This window comes from Rhipicephalus microplus, chromosome 7 (genome assembly GCF_043290135.1).
Source record: "Rhipicephalus microplus isolate Deutch F79 chromosome 7, USDA_Rmic, whole genome shotgun sequence".
NCBI classification, from domain to species: domain Eukaryota; kingdom Metazoa; phylum Arthropoda; class Arachnida; order Ixodida; family Ixodidae; genus Rhipicephalus; species Rhipicephalus microplus.
In genome coordinates, this window is record NC_134706.1 from 39,287,475 (window position 1) to 39,309,470 (window position 21,996).

The following is a 21,996-nucleotide window of genomic DNA, read 5'->3' on the forward strand; positions in this document are numbered from 1 at the left end:
AATCCAAAGCCTCGGTCAAACCATCTTCGTGCCGGAATCAAAGCACTCGGCACCTTTCTTCGCGCGAGCAGGCAGCATAGTGCCTCGAGCGATACCTGGGTACGTGTGCTGTAACTTCGTAGCACTATCTAGTTCACCATTGAGACACCATGTTCGAAGACTGTGCTGTTAAGATGTGTCAAACAGCAGGACCGTAGCCAGAATTTTTTTTTCTGGTTCGGGGGAGGAAAGTGGAGGACACCTCGTTGAGATTGTCATTTTTCGCTTTGTTCGCCATGGCGAAACAAAATTTCGGTGAGGGGGGGGGAGCAGGGGAAGCTTAGCGCATCACTCCGGTGTGGTACCCCCTGGCTACACCCCTGTCCATTAGTATGAAGCGAGACTTTCGTGCTGCTATGCGCGGTTTACCAATATACACAAAAACGGCACATAACGCATCATGAGCGGGCGCTTCTCCATGCACTGTATTAACTAGGAACATAGCTGAAGTTTATAATACGAAAATGAAATGTAAAGGTATAGAGTAACGTACCTTAATTGCCGCGTAATTTTCCTTCATGGTGTCCAATAGTGTCATAGTGGCGTAATGCTGGGAAAAGAGAGTGAGGAGGCAGACAGTTTATTCACTAACATAGGTTGTAGGAAGCGGTTGCCTCGATCTTAACAATGCTGCGTTTGTCGTTCTATGTGATATTCTAATTTCTATGTCATTCTTAGTGATCATGTCTGAAAAAAAGCACAGCTTGAATAATGAGCCTGTTATTGAACATGTTTTGCAACTTAACATCATCGTATATTGGCCGCTTTGGTTGGAGTTGACACTGCCTCGAGAGCACTTTAACGACATATCGTTAAAAAACTTGTTTCGCAGAACATTCGGCGTCGATGTTGCCGTTGACGTCAGCGTCGGTGTGTGTATGCATATATACATCGTTGGTTGTGAGCGAAAAATCATCTGCTCTGCGGCCGAAAATTTGTGAAAGATACAAATAAATAACGTAATAAAACTTTCCGGGTGTGAATTAAGATCGATGCCAGGCCACCTGCATGGTAAGCAGGTTCTCTAACACGGGGACACAATATTTGTTGAAACTGTTGTGGAAAATCACACCACGTGCATGTCATGCAGTCAAAAGGGTCATTTAACGCATCATATACATTGAGGGGCAGAAGCGCGGAATCGCTCCGGGCATCAAAATATGTGGTTTCAGCGTCTAGTGTGCGTTTTAATGGCCCACCCACTACAAAGCACTCAGGCATATTTAATTAGAAGCAGCAGCAGAAGAAGCATGAACAAAGTGAACAGATGTGCATGTTCGCCTGTGTTCTTACAAAAACGTAATGGGCGCTTCGCTGATCTGCAAGAGGAAAAATTATGGTGTAGTGAGCACTGAACAACTGCGACTTGAATAGGTATTCAGTGACACTTTCAAACTGCCGATGTTAATCAGGCAGTCATGCGTTTTCTAGTGGCAGAGTTGAGACGTGTGCTGAGAGCTGAATCAGGCTAGCAGTTCATAAGGTGACGCGCACGTTCCCGATTACGCACTCATAATCTGCCCTAGAAAGCAAAGCACAAGCGTCCGCGAATGTTTTCACATGCTTTTAGAAAGCAAACTGCCACAATCAGAAACTGAACCGATAGAATGTCCAAGAAATAGCACCCATCGGCAAATTTTCATTGCGAGAAGAAAGGCAGGTGTCCCGTATTATACCCAGACAATCCCTACTGAGAAAGGAACGCGACATGCTATATCGGTACACCAGCGTACACCAGTTCACACAAGTGAGCACCAGTGTATATATATTCACACTGTACACAAGTGCCGCCTTTACAGATGTAACAACACACGGGATATTTAACTGCCCAAACTGACGTTGTATATCTCAGTGCAGGTCTCAATGCAGTAATCGGTGCCGTATTGATCGATGCCTTTCGCAAATTACGATTGAAGTTTTAGTACCACGGGTCACGACTGCTTTTAACTGACGAGAGGGATTTTGCGAATCATATCTATTTGCAGAGGGATTCAGCTCCAGGTATTTTTGGACGACGGCGAGCAGGCTGCGGGCGACTTGTTTCAGCTGCCACCGAAGGAGCCAGGTAAGCGTGCTTCAACAATTTGTGACGAAAAAAAGAGAAAACGAAGTCCTTATTTAACCTTCACCTATTGTGACAGGAAAAAAAATGTCATATTGAATCTATGTGACCTCGTTAAAAAATGCTGTTGAACGTCCTCAATTTTTTGTCCTTCGTTCCGTTGAGTTTCGTCTCCATTTGGACGGCTTCGTATCACGTTACCTGATATGTGGGGTTTAACGTCCCAAAACCACTATATGATTATGAGGGACGCCGTAGTGGAGGGCTCCGGAAATTTGGACCACCTGGGGTTCTTTAACGTGCACCCAAATCTGAGCACACGGGCCTACAACACTTCCGCCTCCATCGGAAATGCTGCCACCGAAGCCGGGATTCGATCCTGCGACCTGCGGGTCAGCAGCCGAGTACCTTAGCCACTAGACCACCGCGGCGGGGCATATCACGTTACCGGAACATAAACGTTACGTGCAACGCAATTGGTTGAGCCGCACCTCACTGTCGACCCTGCCTGTGGCCACGGTGATGCTGTCACATTGGCGGCTGCAGCGAAGAGGCTTAGCGTTGATTAGTAGCCTCCAGCGACACAGGTTAACTACTGAAGCGTGCAAAATGGCGATAGTTACGCCGCAGATATTCATGATTGCTGTTAAAATAACTTTGTTGCCATACTAATTACATTCGGAAATTTCCTACAATATCGTTTAATTACAATACAAGTCACCGCTAGGAGAAAGTTATGCTGTTCCTTCATCGGTATATTTGAAAAGTAATAAATCACACCATAATTGCAAAAGATATGCAATGAAAGCTCACAGATCCACGTTCAACTTACCAGCAGTGTGACCGGGGTGTCAGACAAGAAATGGGCTGTCAGGCAAGAAAAGTACCCTTCGCTGCTTTTCTTGCCTTTGTTTGTCAATTTGCGATACCGTAAAAAAAAAGGTTAACATGCTATATTTCGGTCATAACGAATCGGGGAAGCAACAAGAAATACTCTTGAACTACACGCTCCCACTAGTCTATCCACCGCCATGGTGACGAGTGGCGCTGGTTAACACATATTCAGAAATACCTTATAATGGGGATGGGAAGGCACCCGCCGCGGTGCTTCAATCGGTATATGGCATCCGACGCCTTCTCCGAAGGTTGTTGGTTTGGGGCCTATAGCCGCGGCAACTTGATTTTTCATTTACTTTAACTTAACTTACTTTGTCAGAAAAACTTTACTGCACTTGAGAAACACAGTGAAAACCACTATATCTTCCTTAGCTCCATTTTATGTTGGTCTCGTAAGGTTATTTTCAGTACAAAGATAGAGACGGTAGCTCTATTACTGCCAAGTCTGTTGATTTACGGTAGTAAGAACACTGCAATTCCTTCAGCCTGAACGACGCTGGTGGGACGGATTAAGTGACGTCGTGTCTCCGGTATACCTTGATCAAGAGCTGTCGATGAGCTAATAGAGTCTACCCATTCATATTTCAATGCATTTCCCGGCATGAACGCCGCGCACCAGAAAATTCAAAGCTAGGCCACGAACGGCGCCCCCGCTCTCTCTATGGAAAAAGTTTTCCTGATTTGAAAGTTGAGTGCGCGCACGTTTTCTGCGGAGGAAATCGCAAGTAGAGACAAAGACTGTTGTTGACACACAGGGATGCCTAAATGATTCACATGGTTTAGAGCGTGGCTATCCAAATGAGCGCTACGCTCTAGAACCTTTCACCGTTCAAGCAACGCTCTCCTTTACTGGGTCACTTCATAACCGAGTGAATGAACACTGCTTTGTATCTTATGGCTCTAAGGAATAGTTCCAAACATGGCGACGATGATTTGTTACCGAGGCCAGCCAAAATACCCTGCACTAGTGGCATAGAAGATAATGAAACATAGATACAATGAATAAAGAAGTGTAAAAAAAGGTAAAACATTGTCTGCAACAGCAGTGTGCGCCAATGATGGGGGAAGTAGAAATGAAGAAGAATATCATGATTAGGTAAACAAATAAAGCCAAAAAAATATAAGAGATCAAGAAAGAACTCATCGAAATACTTATGCATTCTCCCAAGACAACTCGCCGGCAAAAGTGGTCTTATTGTTCTGGTCAGTCGATGTACTCGATGATATCATTTCAAGTGCAGGCAGCATGTTGCAACTCATACTGAGTGCGACTGTGCGTGGTTCCCTATTTATCTTTGGCACGGCGATGTTGTGAATGGTAGATAAGAGCCTAACGCACAAGAAGCTAGTTTCATTGACAGTGTCAATAAACACAAAAAATGTGATGTACTGCGCTGTACTTTCCAACTTGTTTGGCTGCACCTAGGGCATGGAACGCGGTCCTGTGTAGACTGCCAAAAAGCACCTTTCTAGGTTTTTTGTTGTATATGTGGAAGCTCTGTAGAGTTTTCCTCATGACTCCTTTGAAGTGTCCGGAAATTAGGCCAGAGTGAAATTAATAGGCTGCTGGCAACGGCATCTAAAAGCACTTCGTTCCTAATTCCATATCTTCATGAAATTGTTTGGCTCTATGGGTATCAAAATTGAAAGCGGACCTACTGATGCACACGGCTCATATTCGTTTTCACTCATACCCTTTTTAACTAGTGAGTATTATAACCATCGGTGATTATTTTAGCCCTAGCATAGGAGAAGCGATTGCATCTGACCGGAAGCCTCTAACAGTTATTTCACTTCTCCTTTCAGAACTGGAAGCCTTGGTTACCAACAAGCATTCTCTCTTCCACTTCCTCTACGTTAAGGTAAGATTTCTCACACAACAACAATAACCGAACCGTTATTAGGGTAGGTAAATCTCAATTGGGTACGATAGTTATGAGGAAATCATAGGGAAAAGTTTTGGATAGAACATATCCCCAAAGGTAACCCCGATGAAATGCGAAGCAGCAGTGGTGCGCGTGGCGTTGACCCGGTTGAAACGGGCGTCAATGCGGGTGCTGAAAGAACGGTTTGAAAGGAAGCTCGGTCTAGCGTTAACTTGGGCAAAAGTTTGTTTGAAATGCAGACACGGGAGGCGGACTGGGTTTCGTGTCATCATCATCAGCCTGACTACGTCCACTGCAGGATAAAGGCCTCTCCCATGTTCCGCCAGTTAACCCGGTCCTGTGCTTGCTGCTGCCAATTTATAACCGCAAACTTCTTAATCTGATCTCCCAAACTAACCTTCTGTCTTCGCCTAACTCGCTTGCCTTCTCTGGGAATCTAGTGAGTTACCCTCATTGACCAGCGGTTACCCTAGCTACGTGCTACATGTCCAGCCCATGTCCATTTTCTCTTCTTGATTTCAACTACGATATTTTTAACACCCGTTTGTTCCCTAATCCACTCTGCTCTCTTCTTGTCTCTTAAGGTTACACCCACCATTTTTCTTTCCATTGCTCGCTGCGTCGTCCTAAATTCAGGCTGAATCCTCTTTGTAAGTCTCCAGGTTTCTGCTGTGTAGTGGAGTACCGGCAAGATACAGCTGTTATATACCTTCCTCATGAAGGATAGTGGCCATATACCCGGCATAATTTCAAAGTGCTTGCCAATTGTGCTCCACCCCATTCTTATTTTTCTATTTACTTCAATCTCGTGGTTCGGCTCCGCGGTTGTTACCTGTCCTAAGTAGACATAGTCTTTTACAACTTGAAGTGCACTATTACCTAACTTGAAGCACTGCTCTCTTCGGAGGTTGTTGTACATTACTTTCGTTTTCTGCAGATTAATTTTGAGACCCACCTTTCTGCTCTCCTTGTCTAACTGTGTAACTGTGTAAGTTTCACTAAACCGCTTGTCAAGACTTCGTAGTTGTCGTTTCTTCAGAGTCGAGACACGGACGCTGCACCGCAGCAGGCGCGCGTTTTGCCGTGACTACCCCTGCCTTGTGATCGGTGACGTGCACGCTGGGAGGTTCCTGTAGAAACGCGACGTCGAAGTTGGCAAAGACTAGATCGATGCAAGTATTCCCCTTATCGTGGTGGGTAGTTTCCGTTCCCCTGCCGAAACGCACTTCAGCGAGTACACTTGGACGAGAGTGACGTCAGCACGCAGCTGCGAGGGAAGCGGGTGAGCGTAGTGTGGCGTCAGCGCAAAGCTCAGCATGACCTACTTGGCACCAGTTCAACACCTACGGCGAGGGGGACGCTAGCAAAGTGAGGAATTGGGCTGGTTGTTTTTTTTAAGACAAAAAAGAAAAAATTGTGCTACAGTTGTTGCGGAGAACGAAGTTTGGGGAAGACAAGATAAACTTCAATAAACTACGATAAACACAAAGTTTGCGTTTGTACTGTCCCATTCACTTCTTGTCTTCCCCCTGACTTCGTTCTCCACAGCAACTGTAGCGCAATTTTTTTCAGTCACGAGGGGAACGTGTTTTGACGCGTTCGTACGGACGCATGTACGTACGGCGTGGCACACACCGAAAGGCTGTTAACGGAAACAAACAGAAGAAAAACCAAAACAGAAAAACATCTACATTTAACTACCTATCGATCGAAGCATATGACAGAACAAAGATTACCGAAATTAAAATAAAAGACTGTTAAACGAACAATATATAGGAATAAGATTCATCATCCTACGCACACTTCTGCGCCCCAAGCATCAAAATTCACGATTTGGATATGTGTGGATTTTTTATTGTATCGATGTCATGGGTAGGAGGAAAGACAGAATGAAGGAAAGGACACTACAAGCGCTGTTTTTTTAACCTTCGCTGCACTATTGCGTAGCTGCGTCGATTCTTTTCTTTTGTAAATTTTTCATCAGTTTTTTTTCGGCATTTCTGGCTAATGTTCCACTTTTGCGCATTTATTCTGTGTTTTTCTCTACACAGCGGGTCACTATGTTGTCCACGTGGTACGTGGAGGCTTTTCAAACCTAACCATCCTTTAAGCTAGCGTTAAAGTTTGGTCCGGTAAAAATAAGAAAGGACAGGCGAAGAACGAACGGTGCTCGTAGTGAATATGACGTATTGCTACGATCCATTACGTCATTCTTGTCGAGTGCCAGACATTACTTACTTCGAAAAGGCCCGACTTCATGAAATTAGCCAGTGGACATTTTTTTAACATTTCGGCGCACACACTATAGACAAAAAAAAAACGAAAGTCCTTTCGTTTTTCTGTCGATCGTGAGAGCCGGAATATTCTAAGAATCTGAAACCGAGGCGTTAACCACTGAGCCATTCCGGAGCACGATTTTTTCGAAGAATATCCTCAAACAAACTCGCCCAACTGTCCATACTTTACTACAGCCAGTGGGTTTAACTGTTTACTGGCGTTCCAAGGGGAGATACTGCCAAGTGTAAAAATATAGCTTGTTTATTGCGTGCAGCAAGACCTCTGTAGCAAGGCCGACACGCAATTTCTGTTTTTTATTTAGACTATTGGTCGGTGTTTGCTATTTTCCGACCCGTATTTAGGCTGTGCTCTGCTAGTCACATTCCTTAGGATGTACCTGGGTTCGAATCTTGCCTCGCGGGGAAATTTTTGCTCCCAGAGTACAACTGTACGTACTCGTGGCCTTCAGCTAGCCGCCGTCACATCGCAGTCATTTCTCGGATGTGAAGACGTGGATGCTTATGACAGAGTTTCCTAAAACTGACTAGGGTAAACATTGGCGCTGCGATCGTTCAGCAAGCATGGGAATGATGGATACAACACTTTTTTTTCCCTAGTATTCGTGCTTGAGGAATTCGAATGCACTTCTGGGTTTATTTCTTGCCGTGTCTATGTTTTGTTCCAAATAAAAGAACGTGCCGTTTCGAACTTCCGGACCTAATTTAAATTGATGAGCCCAAAAATATAGGGCGCGAAGTGTTACTGCTAAAATTCTGCTGATTGTCGTCTCAAAGAAGCTCTAAACCAACCGACGCCAAAAGGAACCGAAAGTATGAAGATTAGACAAGTTTGTGTAGTGCCTACCATTTGCGTGCTCGCTGAGGTGTCTTGCGTTGCAGCTCTTATAGACACAAGTTATTAGAAAGCTCTGTGAATTGTGGGAGCGTGGCGTATGGGTAAGGAAACTTTCACTTTTCAGCGGAGGTTACATGCACTTTGATACACCAGTGTTCTTTCTTCTTTTTTTCTTCACGTCACTCTAATAAAAATGCGGAATCGAACCTGCGTTGTTGTGTTCAGCTGCGCAACAGATAGTCGCAAACCTAATGCGGTTGTTAGGTGACTGTATGAAGCATCAGTTTTGTTAACTGTTATGACACCCACTAACGTCTTGCAGGGAGCGCTAACTGGTCACTGCAGCCCGTGCGCGGTCAAAACGCCGTTGTCCTGCATCACTTTGTACGGCCTCAAGCGATGGCCATCAGCCGTGGAGATCAACGGACGCCTGATTCCGTTCAACACCACCGACAGGGTAAGCACGCGCCTTTTGCACTCTTTACTTATCGGTTGTGAGTGCCGAGTGAAAATCTCATTTCCAAAGCCCTTCCGGTTGTTAACCTGCTTCTGTTGCTCTGAAGGCTCGAAAAACCTTGTCTGAAAATATGACGCACAGGAAATCTGTGCGTCTGGTTCAAGCTACGTGATATTATATATAATATCGGAGCATAAAGTAACCAAGGTAAGAACCAATTGACTGGCAGAACAATCTATCAGAATTGTTTGAATGAGTTCATTGAAAGAACGGGTGCTTTTCTTGCGAGCAGCTGCGATTGTTGTGGCACATGGCAGAGCATTACTAAACCACCCGCCTCTTTTGGAGTGGCCTTTGAGACCTGCTGGTGCAGGGCGATGAAACGCAAGGTTAACTTTTTTAAACGCCACATGTGAAGAACCGCAACTAAGTGCGTCAAAATTTGACAATGTTATTTCAAGGCCCTCGACACCCTTTTGCGACAAACATTACACAGTTATACCTTAATTTGGGTGTTGTGTGAGAATTATTCTTACCCCGGTTGCGATTCAGTATGTTGTTAACCTGATGTTAATCGCACTCGGCCCTAGCATAAACAGAATAACATTTCAGGTTTAAAATATGGCGAGCACTCGCTTTTTGTTATGTTCGTTGCGACTAAATAAAAAGTGAGGTTTTCGCCTGCCTCACGCAAAGTGGGACGACCAATGACTCGTCGAATATGTCGGTGTTTTTAGGAAAGTTATTGTATGCAAGAGTGCCCCGCAAAGTAAAGTTAAACGCAGACGCATTTATTACGGAGGATGTTAAACTTAATCCTTCGTCAGTTTATCCTGCTCTTTCACAACTACTAGCAAGCAAATTTGGCAAAAAGAAGTGTAGTACTCGATTCCATGCAACGCTTCATCACGCAAACACCGTCCTGTCAGAGCCACAATCGGACACCAAAATCAAAAGTAGGGTCGGCTTTTTTTTTTATAGGTGGGTACAATGCACGCCGACCAAGCTTCAGTGTTTTCTAAGGGAAAGTTCTTCGCTATGGAACTCGGCCGAACATATGGTAACCTGACATGCGCGGACACAGCTCGAACATTGCTGCCACGAGTGTGTTCATATATAAAGTTCCTCTACGCCGCCGCAACCGCAAGTGACGCTGCATGCATGTAAATCCCCTTCTCTTCCGCTGAGAAAGAGAATGTATCTTTGGTACGTAATTCAAGGGAACTTCATCTGCCGTATATGTGTTTGTGCCCTCAGAACAAACGAATGCCTGATCATTTCGCTTGTTCATTGCGTTAACAGCCGTTGAAGCGCGTTATATTTTTTTTTCGTTCCTTTGTTTTTGTTCCATGCAGTTGCTGATCGCAAAAGGCGTGAACCACGACGCTACTTCGCCGTTTCTCATTACTGTCTCTTAGAGAGCATGTTTCGAACCGAATAAAGCAACACGATTTTCTGGGATTGACCTTTCGTCGCCCTCTTATTTGATTTACTTATTTAAAAAAAAACTATTGAGGTCCCGCGGGACGCACTCTAGAAAGCAGTGAGAAACTTCTACGCCGGGACTTTCACGCCAAGCCTGTAGGTTGCTTCGCGGGCCTGCTGGACAGCCCAAGCCTGTTGAATGAACTAGGTTTCTCTTTTTTTTTCGCTTTTTTTGTAGCTTAAGGAGAACAGGCAAAATGGTGGCGACCTCATGAAGCGCTGACAGGAAAGCTATTCTAGAAGTTACCGTCTCATGAACACGCCCACATAAACCTGAAGTCTTCGCAACGTGTTTTGTTTTGCTTTGTTTTGTTTTTGTTGCCTATAGAAGATCTTGGCTCATACTCACAAGAGGGATGTTCCACACTGTGCCTTATCACGTAAATTCTTATACAATGCTTGTTGAAAGAGAAAGAAATCACATTAGAACAAGATGAATAATAACGCTTGTTTAGTTGCCGTACAAAACCAAAAGCAATGACAATAGGTGCCGCGAGCGTTCAACCTTATTCGGCCGTTACCGCTATCACAGAATCGGCAGTAATGCAGGGCCTCCGAGGTTCGCGCGGAGTAGGCAGGCGATGTGCTGTTCCAAGTGATGATGATGATAGTTACGATGGCCTAAAAGCATGGCTCACCCCCCCCCCCCCCTCCGGGGGGTTGGCCAAGAAGCGAGTATTTAGATAGAAGAGATCACATTTTACTTGTAGTAATAATGAATTCTTAAATGGTTAGAAGAAAATAAACTTCACTACTTCAGATATTTGCAATCGAAACCGCCTTCGTTCGATGAAAAATCTTTCCAAGTGGCAGGTGCCCACTTGCTCTTTATTTTTTTTTGTATCCTTGTGTATCTCTATATGCATGAGATAATAATAATAATAATAATAATAATAATAATAATAATAATAATAATAATAATAATAATAATAATAATAATAATAATAATAATAATAATAATAATAATAATAATAATAATAAAGTGGTGCACCCTTAAGCTACGCCTTTAGGAGTTGAACGCGACAGCGATATCATGTCACCAGTGCGGTACTGAGTTCAATATAGCGCCGCCACGGTGGTCTAGTGGCTAAGGTACTCGGATGCTGACCCGCAGGTCGCGGGATCGAATCCCGGCTGTGGTGGCTTCATTTTCGATGAAGGCGGGAATGTTGTAGGCCCGTGTACTCAGATTTGGGTGCACGTTAAAGAACTCCAGGTGGTCAAAATTTCCGGAGTCCTCCACTATGGCGTCTCTCATAATCAAATGGTGGTTTTGGGACGTTAACCCCCACAAATCAATCAATCAATGAGTTCAATATAGCTTGTGTCAGTAAAGCTTTCACATACGGTGGCTGCATTCTATGTAATGGGTAACATGCTTTAACCCTTTCAGCCCTAGATTTTTTATTTTGTTTCGGTACACTTTTTGTGCGCGTTTGTCTCGTAGTTAGGACCTCAGAAGACCACAAACAAAAAATTGAGCCACTGGTACAAGCATTTTGTGATTAATTATCGTGGGATCAAATTAGGTGATCTGGGCCCAGTGATTGGAAAATGAAAAAAAAAATGGCTTCTTTTTTCCTGCTAATCAATGGTGTGCACAAAATGGCAACCAACGTCTTACTTTTCAGCCTATCACTCACTGAAACAGCTTCAGTACGCCGTCCCGAAAATGGCGCTTACCCGCCTCAACTTACGCGCCTCGGCTTCATGGAAGACTTCGGTCGCGCTTCTTCTTCGTGGCTGCTACCTCCACAAATGTGCCACAATATTGGTGTCAATTGCAGTGGAGATCATTGAAGAACTATGCCCCCAAGAATGAGTAGTATTGGTTACGTTTCCGTGATACTAGGGGAAATGTGCGGTGGTGTCAATTGACACCGTCAGGGCCGAAAGGGTTAATACACAGGCACTTGTGCGCGTGAAGTCTTTTCGAGCTTGCCATGCATTCACCACGTGGCCTTAAGAGAAAACGCGCAGTAACGAGTGTGCCTTTTTTTTTTCTAGTAGGAGACGCGTTTTAAACCATGAAGTCATGATAATCGCATGTCCTGACGCTCGATCGCAGTGTACGCTTGTACCACGCATTATTAGTGCTACATTAGAGGTTGCACTGTGAAGCATGCATACAAGACGCGTGAGTTCGTATACCATGCAAGTTACTTTCAATGTATTTCCAAGCAGGTGCGTGGGTCTGTGGTATAGAACATCCACCTGTCACTCAAACGAACCGGATTTGATCCTCACTCAGATCCAGAATTTTTCTAAATTATCTACTCTGCATCTTTCTCGATTTTTTTGGTTATGCACAGGGTTAGGATTTTTCGCTCACAACCAATGACGCCGCAGTCGACAACGGCACCTGAATTTCTGAGAAACGGGCTCTTTAATGCTATCGCCACAACAACAACAACAAAAACAACCATTATTATTATTATTATTATTATTATTATTATTATTATTAGAGAAAAGTGTCTTGTGTTTGATTCCACCCCGAGCATCGTCTATACTGGCTTGCTGCGTGTGCTTTGGGTTTCGCGCGCGATTGGAGGAGCTATTTCAGTAACGTGCGTTTTCCCCCCATTGTGTCTTTTGCAAAACGATTAGTTCCCGGTTGTGAGTAGTGGAGGTTGCCCTAATTTTGTGCCACATGCGTTGTAAATGCGAAGCATTTCTTTGCGAAGTGCAAACACTTTTGGTGTCTTTCTTCGTATCTATCTATCTATCTATCTATCTATCTATCTATCTATCTATCTATCTATCTATCTATCTATCTATCTATCTATCTATCTATCTATCTATCTATCTATCTATCTATCTATCTATCTAGCCGCTTACACCTGTGTGCTCTTGTGATCGCCCCCTTTACTTGGTGTGAACTAAAATTAGTATGGGAGGGTAAGCTAATTCGACAAAATGACGGTTGGGTCAAGACATCAATAATGTCACAATTCCATAGCGTACATCGCCGAATCCTTCCCGACAACCAGTAGCACTTACCCGTGGTCGGGTACGTGCCACTGGCATGCGGGTATGTACCAAAGGTGATTGACCCTCAGTATATACTCAGGAACGAAGGTAACGGGTAAGCATTGAGAGAAACCCGATATGGTAAGCGTTGACCCAACGAATACAAAGAATGAATGTCTGGGTCCCAACAGGAATCGCAACCAAGCATTCTACCACAGAGCTGCCACGCCAGGTCTCGGAATATTTTGTTTTCAAATAGACCCTAATGTGGCTATGCAATTCAGTGAAGGTTGCATATCTACTCCTATGATACAGCCGTCACGTGGAGTGAACGTAGCTTGTAATTAGGTGCTGCAGTTTACGCAGTATCAATGGTTACCACCCTCACGAGCGCAAGCGTTTCATATCAGCTTCTCACTTTTGATGTTGCTAATACGCATGTTCCTGTTGGCGTCGTTGCTCAAGTGAAATAACTGGTACTATAAACAATTGCAACTCTTCAACATATAATTGTGCGTTTAACATTTATATATGATGTTACGGAGCACCACATATAAACTCGATAGGGAAGAAGACGATGTTCGATATCTCCTGCAGACAGGGCTCCATCTGTTAATTTTCTTTTCGTCAGTATTTAAATATATACACTCGTTTGTTTGTTTTAAGCTACCCGATTCTTGGCCGATCCCCCAGGGTGGGTGTGGGCCACAAGGTTAGGATCTTCATCTACATCTACATCTTGCACAGCACGTCCCGGCATAATACTTCAGGTTTCTCGCCATTTCTTCTCGATATCATCTCAAGAACACCGAAGGCAGGTGAGATTGCTCGTATGGGTCTTAGCAATTCGCAAGAACGCCAACGACTACTGTACAACACCCGCCACCACGATGTCCACTACCATCGTGTTGGCAGGGTCTTTCACTGGACGTTTCACGGCGAGTTGGCCTGTGGGAAAAGCTGACTTCGCCGTACTCGGATCCGTGCTGTGTCGTGCGCCAAGTCAGCGACCTGACCTCTGAAATTGAACCACCTCATAGCACCAGCGCGCGCTCGTGTTCTGACGTTGTTGACGTCACTCGACTGAAGCGACAACACTCGGACCCCCCTAGCACCGAGACGGCGCCTTCGCCGTGAGCGGTGCATTTCCCACGCCCAAAGAATAATTTGACTGAATTCGAATGAATCTCACTACTTCAACTATGCTGTCATTGGGAACTTCGTCATTAGGCCAATGACTGTGGAATCGCTTCTCCACTATTAAAAAATTATTTTATTGAAGTACCATACTTTTGAAAGGGGTTTTGGAAAGTACGTATGAGATATTGTTTTTTTTATTTTAACAGCAATATAACAAACGTATGTTCAATTTTAAGCAATTCGCCTCATGCCTGATTTCTCAGGGTGGCTGTGAGCCAGTGACGTAAGTCATCATCATCATTATCAACACTACTGCACTCCATTTTGCTCATCATCATCAAGAATTAGAACAGCGAGATGGGTAAGCCAGAGAACGTCGATACAGGCGTCGGAAAACACGTTTTTTTTAGCCTTAAGTTTTATAATATAAGCTGAGCTCTGAGATTCGAAGTTGTCATTTGTCGGAAGGTATCCGCTCTACAGAGACCTTAGAGGTTGCACAAACAAAGAACGGCGTTCCACTGTTGCGTGTCATTTGCACGTCTCTGAGCGGGGGCTGAAACTTGTGTTATTGTAACCGGGAACATACTCCGAGTGACCCTACTTCCACGGCATAACCGATTACTAAAGCCTCTCCGGAAGAAATTTCCCCGTACCGCGAGGCTTCTTTCTAAGAACAATAAAAAAAACATTGGGATTATTTTTTCTGTATTCTTTTTATAATGTTTGTTTACGATGTACGATCACCTTTATTTTCTCGGCAGCTCTTCTCAGTGAGATCTACCAAGCTTCTTTGCGTAAGTATACAAGTTCAAATATGTGTAAAAAAAGTGCGTTATTTTCGTGGTTTGCTAAATTGGCATGCATTTTATATTCAATCAACTTGAAGAAGCCTACTCTTTTATGCTTTACTCCCTGTACTCTCAAGACACACTGTTTTCACGGGGCTTCTTATAACGTCTCATGTGTTCACACGTTCCGGCCAACTTCCCAAAGATCACTCATTCATTCACGTGAACTGTGTCTAGAAAAAGTTAATGATTTAGAGTACGAGGTACTCCACTATGGGAGAGCATAAGCCGTCCCATGGGCCCACTTGATGAGGGAAGACGGTAGCCTAGAGGCTCATGAAATGGCAGACAATGGCGTGTAGTACCTCTCAACCAAATACTGGTTCTCAGCGTCAGTGCTCTCGATTACGAAATCCATCGCTTTTCAATAGGTCTTTCAGAACCCACTTGCACGGTAGAAGTTTAGTCATAGTAATAAGGGCTGCAGCGCGAGCACGAATGTGCTAGAAGAAACAGACAAAGTCGAGGTACGGAAGGCAAAAGAGGACAACACGAGCGCTGACTACCAACTGAATTTTATTCGCAGCACACATGATAATATATACAACAGGAAACCTTTTGAATAGCACATGTGAGCAACGTGACATATTCTGGGGCATGTTCTGATAAAAAGAAGGTACTAAAACTAGCTAACCTTTATCTAAAAGTGTGAACTCTTTTTCATGCAAGGCCACTGAAGGTTGGCTTACGCATCCGTCACCATTTTTTCTAATAAAAACGCTTCAGCTATTTCCCGAGTTAACTTGTCCATGTGGCGTGCCAGCACACTCACGCCCGGAAAACGAGGCTGGCACCCGCAGCTTTTGCAGTGCAAAACAAGGTTTGAACTGATACCTTTGCTTATGTCATTCATATGTTCTCCTAACCTTTTATTAATGCACCGCCCAGTTTGGCCTATATAACAACGACCGCACGTTAAAGGAAGCATGTAAACAACACCAACAACGCATTCTACAAATTTATTTATGTGTTTTACGGCGCATGTCCAACTTTTTTTAGTGATTCCACTAAGTCGCTCATCCGTCATTCTGCAGATATGGCTTACTTTGCACGGAGCTGATATAACTACATCCACACCATATCTCGAGCCTACCTTCTTCAAACCATGAGATATTTCATGAGATACCATGAGAAACCATGAGACACCATGAGAAACCATGAGATACCTTCTTCAAACCATGAGAAGATTTGTTCATTAATGTTTGTGGCGTCAGTGTTAATTCTTTCATGGAACTTTTGCTTTTCTACTTGAACTCCACCTTTGTGTCGTGGGGAGGGTCTCTTTATAGACAACGTAAGGGAGTTTGCATTGGGTCAAGGGTCGCCCCGGTTCTGAGTGACATTTTTCTTGCCAAGATTGACACCATCCTCAGTGATAAACTTGTGGATTTGGTGCAAACCGCTTTCAGATATGTGGACGACTATTTAATTTTTCTGCTGCCTTCCGTAACTAACAAGAAAAACCCGGCTGAACTTGTATTGAGTGCTTTTAAAACACATGGAGGTGGGCTAGACTTCACTTGCGAAGTTCCCCAACAGGGATCACTGAGGTACTTAGATATTAATATTACATTGTTTCCAAATCACGTATGCTGGGAATACCAACCGCGAAGTGTTAAACCCTTGTTAAACTATGCCTCCTGCCACACAAAACTGGTCAAGAGAGCTATTGCTTCGTCGGCTGTAAGTGCTGGCTTATTCAAGTCATGCCCACACAAGATGACTGATAGTGTAACAATGCAAATTACCAGACTTGTGTCAGCAGGATTTCCAAAATCTGTAATTTCTTCAGTGTGCGAAGCCTTGTTGCAAAAAATCAAACAAAAACAAGAAAATGCAGGAGGAAATAAAGAGCGAAAAAGAGTTGCAGTCATCCCATACTTCCACAATATATCTCATGGTTTGAAGAAGGTAGGCTCGAGATATGGTGTGGATGTAGTTATATCAGCTCCGTGCAAAGTAAGCCAGATCTGCAGAATGACGGATGAGCGACTTAGTGGAATCACTAAAAAAAGTTGGACATGCGCCGTAAAACACATAAATAAATTTGTAGAATGCGTTGTTGGTGTTGTTTACATGCTTCCTTTAACGTGCGGTCGTTGTTATATAGGCCAAACTGGGCGGTGCATTAATAAAAGGTTAGGAGAACATATGAATGACATAAGCAAAGGTATCAGTTCAAACCTTGTTTTGCACTGCAAAAGCTGCGGGTGCCAGCCTCGTTTTCCGGGCGTGAGTGTGCTGGCACGCCACATGGACAAGTTAACTCGGGAAATAGCTGAAGCGTTTTTTATTAGAAAAAATGGTGACGGATGCGTAAGCCAACCTTCAGTGGCCTTGCATGAAAAAGAGTTCACACTTTTAGATAAAGGTTAGCTAGTTTTAGTACCTTCTTTTTATCAGAACATGCCCCAGAATATGTCACGTTGCTCACATGTGCTGTTCAAAAGGTTTCCTGTTGTATATATTATCATGTGTGCTGCGAATAAAATTCAGTTGGTAGTCAGCGCTCGTGTTGTCCTCTTTTGCCTTCCGTACCTCGACTTTGTTTCTTCTAGCACATTCGTGCTCGCGCTGCAGCCCTTATTACTATGAATTCAAACCAACTAGCCCAAATCGCCATTCTTCTTCAAGTTTAGTCATTTGATTGGAGTAGAAACTATACAAACACGCGAAGGTGTTGCGTGGTACGACCAACTCGTTACCGAACACCCTTCCCCGTCCCCTGTCTTTTCATATATGTGTGAGGTATGAAGCGATGGTTGGTAGAGGCAGAGAAGGAAGAAGTGCAGATTAGAATAAACATGGCGTATGAGCAACGCCGACTAAAGTTCAAGGCCGAAAGGCTGCCGCAGTGACGTCAGAGCTTAGGGGCCCAGTCGCCCAACTGAGCATGCTCAGTAAGACTTTTTTTCCACAACTTTTATTCGGCCCAATCAAGCCGCAGCAGCTGCGAGAGCGGGAGCGTAGGTTCTCCTAAAACGTGAACGAAGCACAGGCTTTCTGTCGCGTTCGCGGCGTAACTGGGCCCCCACCCTCTGACGTCACCGCGGCAGCCTTTCGGCCTTGAAGTTTAGTCGGCGTTCGTATGAACCAGGCCACGTCACCCGTTCATCGTGGCATCAGACCAGTCGACAGGATGAAGACCTCGCAACCAATTCATCGCCCCGCCATCATCATCGAAGACCTCAGCGAGACGCAGTGACCGAACGCGGGCCACCAAGACCACCGAGCATCATGACAGCAGCATCAGACGACCTTGACATCCCTAAGTACACCGTATCAGCGGACGATGGACCCGTACAAGACTGGTTCGACGTGTTCGAGCTCCACGCTACCGCTGCATCTTGGTCGAAACGGGAGATGCTAACGAACTTCAGCGACTACGTCACCGGTGAGGCATTTAAATGTTACCTCACCCACATATTCGAGAACGACGAGTCATGGCGAAAAATCGGAGAAGATGATTACCCGTTTTAACGACTATGACTAAGACCTGCTCAATGCCAACCATCTAGAGACAACCGCACACTATCGTCAATTCCTTAAGCAGTCCTCAACCATTTGAAAGCCCAGCGCGCATCGACAACTGCCTCAAAACGAAGTGGCACATGACTTTACTTACAGAAGGCGATGCGTATATTGGGAAAAACCTAACCGTCAAGCGCGCCTCCCTTCTGCGTGAAAGTCAGCATTTCCGAAGTCATCGCTTCAGCGTATGACCCGAGACGTTGCTCAACCACCTGATGCCCTTCACTCTTCGTCTCGCATACGTGGTCCACCATCCGGGTTTTCGTCACACGGTTTTTCAAGCGCTCCTATCGCTCACCATTCGCCTCATAAGGACGCCGCGACCTTGGTAGACGACCTAACGCTTCACGAAAATACCCTGTCAAGCCATGCTCTTTCCGGACATGTTCATTCATCACCGTGCGGTGCACACACACAGGACAGTCGAAGCAAAACAGAAGGCTCAGACGCATCGAACGTCGCAAGCTACCAGACGCAAGAACCACTCCCAGTGAACTGCGAAGAAGCCCCTGAAGAGCTTTGTGTCGTTTCTGCGGCACCACAGACTTGCCAAAATCTGCAGTTAAAACTTAGTAATGCTACGTCCCCTTTGGTATCCCCATACAGCGCTTACAGCTCCAAGAACCGAAAAAATGCAGAATACATACACCAAACCTCGCACGCAGCTGTCTGTCCGAAGCGTCTATACTGGAACACCTTACCGAAGTCTTTGAAGAGCATAATGATGGCACATTACCAACTATGCCCGATAAGCAAGACACCAGCTCACCATGCATCAGCTGTCTACAGGACGCGTCAAACTTCGAAGGAAATGAATGCCCGATTCCAGAAGGGGCGCCACTACAGCCATCTCCTGAGCAGCACCAGCAAAGCAAGCAAAACGAAGTTCACAAACTCAGAAAACAACGAGAGAGACTACAACGAGGGCATCGGCGAACGCCAAATTCAATGGAAGCGCGTTCACCAGTTGAAGAACATTGAAAAATAGGATCTCCAAACAAACAAGACATCAGACACTTTCGGACAAAGAAAAGTCGCCAGAAACGCTCCCAGCGCCTGCTATTCCACCGACTGCAACACCACAGAAAGCGCCGAGAAAGACGCGGAAGCGCTGCTTGCAAACCACAAGCACTCAGGCACTCCATCACAGTCTGTCGAGCAGCACGCAAGCAAGAAGCATCAGGATTGCACCATTCACGGCGAAAAATACAACCCCGACGACATCCGAGCTGCCGATGCAACAAGGCGTTCCAACCTTCGTCAGCCCGAACAAGAGTTCTAGCAGTACTGTCAGTATCCACGTGTATTCCGCTCTGTCCGGAACGCAACAGTTAGCCTCGCCCACCAGAGTTGTTATAGAGTTCACCGGACTGCTTTCTCGGGCTTGAAGATTTAAAGAGACTGTGGAACTCCGTCGGGACGTGATACTGCGAATTCGGACATTGTCTGTTTATTGGCTTCTTCAATTTTTTGTAGGTTATAAACGGTGCCATCTTTCGGGGGGAGGGGGAATCATGTGAGGTATGAAGTGATGGTTGGTAGAGGCAGAGAAGGAAGAAGTGCAGATTAGAATAAACATGGGGTATGAGCCAGGCCACGTTACCCGTTCATCGTAGCGTCACATATGTGCTTGTGAAGGCTGCAAACGAGAGTGCGGATAAAGCAGAGATGTTAACGGATTCCGACTCCGTGGGGCTGCCGAGCATGAATTGGTGGGGATGGTGGGGGTGAGGGGGCTTCATTTGTAGTTGTGACCTTTCATCAAAAGAGGTGATAAAGATCGATAGAGATCTTTAGATGGGCGATACCCTTGTGCATGCTGCGTTCCCGCTACTTAATCTGCCTTCAGGCGATACAGAGAACCGTAACCGGTTCGTCACATGTGTTCGGAAGCCCGCTTTTTGAGGAGCTGTGCGTGGCCGGATCCTAAAGGAGCTATCTGCTAGCCTTACATCGTTTGTAATTTTAATTTGTTGCAATTACGCCGAGTGCATCATCATATGGGCTACATTTGAATGAAAGCTTGCAAGGACGGCTGACAATTACTGCTCAAGTGGAGATTAAGCACATCTACAAATATTCTTAACGAAAAGGTTCAAAGGGCTGAGGGGGGGTTCATGGCTCTAGCAGGAATTGTGCAAGTTCAACTTGGGGGCGTTGTCACGTGAGGCCTATCTTGGCAGGTATACATCTTCAGCGTTGAATTTTAAATGCGAATGCTTTTCTTAGTCGGGCTATACGTCAGGCATCCGTCGGGATCCATCGACCGCCCTCTCCCATAGCAACAGCTGCGGGCGCGCACGCCCCTAGCAACTGGAGCCCCCATCATGTCACGCTTCAGCGTCGGCAGCTGTCGGCAACAGATGCATGTGTGCACGCTTTTTAACCGCGCACGCTAGCTACTAAAGCTGGAAACCTGTACCGCGTTCCTCGCGACAGAAAAAACGCCACGTGTGGCGAACGGCGCTATTGGCTGCATGGTGTAAGAAAAAAAAACATTATTTTTCTAACACTGGGTTTTCCCGTGCGAAACGCTGTTATGGACGCTACGCAATGCATTCGCATTTCCCCATGTTTCCCTTCAGGAAGGTGGGTGCATTATTTTATTGAAGTCGTAGAGAGCACGAATATAATATTGATCGCTGGAGCGGTCGCGTTTCCTGGTACGCCAGAGTTTTTTGTTGAGATACACCAGGTCGGATAGCTGAGGAACTTGGTTGCTTACTCCGTAAGATATTTCGAACAGTTATGATTTCATTAATTCACAGCGTGAACGTAACACATCGTGAACGATATCATACAACAGGGGTAGCACCAGAATCACCACAACGGCAACCTGAGAACATAACTTAACTTCATCTATTATTGCTACACCATTCTGTTGTAGATGTTGGCGTGCAAGATGCAGTTTGTCGTATCCCCTGAGAAAACAAATTTCTGGACTAGGATCAACTTAATACAGTGCATTAAATGAAGTAAAAACTATCATATGGAACTATTATTACGATGAATGACAAACTAGCATATTAGGGGAAAAAAACTTCATTCCGAAGCCCCTTTATGGCAAAATAAGACGCATTTGAATCATGCCAGCTCTGGGTATACAATTCTGCAATTGCCTAATGTTGACCATATTGCCACGACATAGTGCCTGCATTCAAACAACGCGCCCATCACCACGCGCACAGAGGCATACATGGGCGCCGTCTAGTGTTGCGCAGAGACGATGATGATAGCACGAGAACCCAGCTGGCCCCTGCTGATGTGTGCCACGCGCTTGGGACTCTTCTTGAAGAAGTAGAAGAAGAAGACATCTTGCCGTTCTGCTGTAACGTGCTACGACCATAGACCCTTTGAGTTGTGGGCACAGGTTCGCTCTTTAATAAATACGTTTATTATACCCCGAGTCCTTCAACATCGTTACAATATATGACTTACTGTTAGCTGTGGTTGAATAGCGTGACCTTTGCATGCCTCGCATACTCCACAGTTATGAATAAAAATATAAGCAACGTATATATTTTTTTCTTGTCCAGGTCCTCACGA

At 45.0% G+C, this 21,996-nt stretch overlaps 1 long non-coding RNA gene across 1 annotated transcript in view; it reads right to left on the reverse strand.

Moving 5' to 3' along the window:
• Window positions 1-532: 532 nt before the first annotated feature.
• Window positions 533-21,996, reverse strand: part of LOC142766911 (uncharacterized) — a 38,532-nt gene continuing 17,068 nt past the window's right edge. Inside the window, exon 3 of the long non-coding RNA XR_012884654.1 lies at window positions 533-589. This is a non-coding gene — a long non-coding RNA (uncharacterized LOC142766911). The remainder of the gene's footprint in view (window positions 590-21,996) is intronic.